Here is a 3,086-nt window from a genome sequence, read left to right on the forward strand (position 1 = left end):
TTCTTGTCATGATTTCAATGTTGTTTTGAAACAACCGTTTCTCATTATAATTGTCATGTGCCGGTAAAGTTCGTTTAAATGCAGATATTCATTATGCTTCTGGATTCTTGGAATCCGAGGGTAAATGCAAAGTTTGAAGCTCAATAGTAGAGAAAATTATTACTTATTTTACTTGCACGTGTACACAACAACTGAGTTGGTATTTTTAGATATTTCATAACATTATTGGAAAAAAGATATAATACATATCCGACTTCAGTATTATTTCGTTCAATCTATATCTACTATAAGAATATATGGATTCACATAACGCTATGTTAAAGATGAAAACCGAATAAAATACTAAAATAATTTAGAGACGCTGTCAGATATGGAACCCACACTAACAAAATATAAATATTATATGCTTATACTTACCTGTACTAACACGGCTATTAACTTTGTGTCATTAACATTAACCCTTAACCTGCTATATTTCTGTAATGGACTGGTCCATCTTTCAATTTGGACAGTACCACTTATTACTCAGAGGGGTTTTCACTGAAAAATTACTGACTGAATAGCGAACAGTGCAGACCATGATCAGACTGCACGGATGTGCAGGCTGATCTTGGTCTGCACTGGTCGCAAAGGCAGAATCATCTGCCGCCAGCAGGCTAAGGGTTAATTGCATTGAAACATGCTGTTGTAAACATTATCCGAATAGCTGACCTCGAACCTGACCATTTCATCATTAAAAGTACAAAACATATCGCTGATCTTTAAACTGAAATATAATAACAGATCATTCCATCTGTAACAGTGTAAAGACCATCGCTGACCTTGAAACTGAACTGTTTATTGAAAACACGATAATTTGCTTTGTTATTTACAACAAACAATATCTGCCAGTATCATACTAATGAAAAAGGTCATACCAGTGATCTTATAGAATACTTTTAGAATGGTTTTATCATAAACGCGCAATTAATGTTGTTGGAATATAACATAGTGGGTTCTGTCTATTCTATAAATTGGTCGAGTATAACTATTTCTCAGCCTTTTATCTTTCTTGCTATTAACGAATCGGCCGCGTGGCCTAATGGATAAGGCGTCTGACTTCGAATCAGAAGATTGCGAGTTCGAGTCTCGTCGTGGTCATATTGTTTTACTTAAATTACAAAAGGTCCCTATTGCCTACTTTCAATTTTAAAACCTTTTCAATTATTATTACGGCTGGTGGTACGATGGTAAGTTTTAAACGGAAACACTTTTTCTAAAATTAAATTATTTCGAGCTTTCGACGTATTATGTCGTGCGCTCGAAGTAAGGTTTCTGCAATCGAAATAAGTTGCTGTGCGCTCAGGATAAGATGTCGAGCGATCGAAATAGAAACTCATGCCCACGAGAAGAGATGTCGTGCGCTCGAGATAAGATGTCGTGCTATCGAAATAAATTGTCGTGCGTTTGAGGCAATATGTCGAGATAACTTTATCTTTAACCGATATGGTTATGGTTCTAGATCGATCACCTGGGTCTCTCAGTTAAAAATGGATATAAAACAATTCACGCCCAATAGCAGCCATACGTTTGTACAAATTAAAAATGGTGAACTGTCTTAGTTAACTGTTCCAATGACATACTGTTTTGCCAAGATGCTTTAACAAATTTCACTGTATTAACCACTGCGGTTAAATGGAACAAGTCATTCAGACAAACGGAGTTTCAAAGAGTCCACTTTATACAGATAAAATAAAGTCTACCGAAATATTTTGTTTGAAACTGCTGGTTCAATTTTAGAATTAATCTTTGTTTGTTGTATAGTTCCCTAACCTAGTTGTTTTAAACATGCTGATATGTTTAAAAGCATGGTGCTCAAATGTTTCGTATATTTCTTCATATTGATTTTTGAGACATTGGTGAAAACAGAATGAAATACCAAATAATTTAAAGACGGGTCAGATATGGGACCCACACTAACAAACAAATATTATATGCTTATGTTTACCTGTACTATCACGGTACGTTTTGGTTGCTAAAATTAGTTATTAACATAAATTGTATTGAATCATGCTCATTTGAAAATATTACCTTAATATCCGAAGGTTCTATTATTAAAAGTACAGACAACATCGCTGACCTCTAAACTGAACTGTTCACTGAAAACACGATCATTTGGTTTAATTGACAAGCAATATCTGCCAGTATCATAATAATGAAAAAGGTCATACCAGTGATAGTGTTCTCAGAGAATACTTTCAAAATTTTTAATCATGAACGTGATCTTAATGTTATTAGAATATAACGGAATGAGATTAAAAGCTGATTATTGCGTCTCATCTATAAATTGGTCTAGTATCACTATTTCTCAGCCTTTTATCTAACTCGTTTCGCTTCTTGCAATTAATGAATCGGCCGCGTGGCCTAATGGATAAGGCGTCTGACTTCGAATCAGAAGATTGCGAGTTCGAGTCTCGTCGTGGTCGTACTGCTTTTACTTAAATTACAAAAGATCCCTAATGCCTACTGTATGCAGTGTATATTCTCTTTCAATTTTAAAACATTTTACATCGCTGGTGGGTACGTGTACGTGTACAAACACATTTTTAAAATTAGATTATAACGAACGTTCGGCTTATTATGTCGTGCGCTCGAGATAAAAGGCCATGCACTCGAAATAAGATTTGAGCAATCAAAATAAGATGTGGAACGCTCAAGATAAGATGTCGAGCGAACGAAATAAAATGTCATTAGCACAAGAAGAGATCCCGTGCGCTCAAGATAAGATGTCATGCTACCAAAATAAATTTTCGTGCTTTCGAGGTTATATGTCGAGCGGTCGAGATTCATTAATCTTTAACCGAAATGGTTATGATGGTTCTAGGTCGATCACCTGGATTTCTCTTCTAGAAATGGATATAAAACAAGTCACGCCCAATAGCGGCCTTGCTTTTGTTCAAATTAAAAATGTGTGATCTGTCTTAGTTAACTGTTCCAATGACATATTGTTTTGCCGAGTTGTTTGTAGAAAAGAAGCTATGTTCAAGGCGCCTACGCTTTTTAATGTATCTACATGGCTTTAACAAGTTTCATCGTACTAACCACTG

The 3,086-nt window shown here is 35.3% G+C and overlaps 2 non-coding genes across 2 annotated transcripts; both read left to right on the forward strand.

Moving 5' to 3' along the window:
- The first annotated feature begins 1,067 nt into the window (after positions 1–1,067).
- Trnar-ucg (transfer RNA arginine (anticodon UCG)) lies at positions 1,068–1,140 on the forward strand. Its single transcript has one exon. It is a non-coding gene; the product is annotated as a tRNA-Arg (tRNA).
- Positions 1,141–2,392: 1,252 nt separating this feature from the next.
- Positions 2,393–2,465, forward strand: Trnar-ucg (transfer RNA arginine (anticodon UCG)). Its single transcript has one exon. It is a non-coding gene; the product is annotated as a tRNA-Arg (tRNA).
- Positions 2,466–3,086: the final 621 nt, after the last annotated feature.

The sequence above is a fragment of the Mercenaria mercenaria genome, chromosome 1 (assembly GCF_021730395.1).
Source record: "Mercenaria mercenaria strain notata chromosome 1, MADL_Memer_1, whole genome shotgun sequence".
Taxonomy (NCBI): domain Eukaryota; kingdom Metazoa; phylum Mollusca; class Bivalvia; order Venerida; family Veneridae; genus Mercenaria; species Mercenaria mercenaria.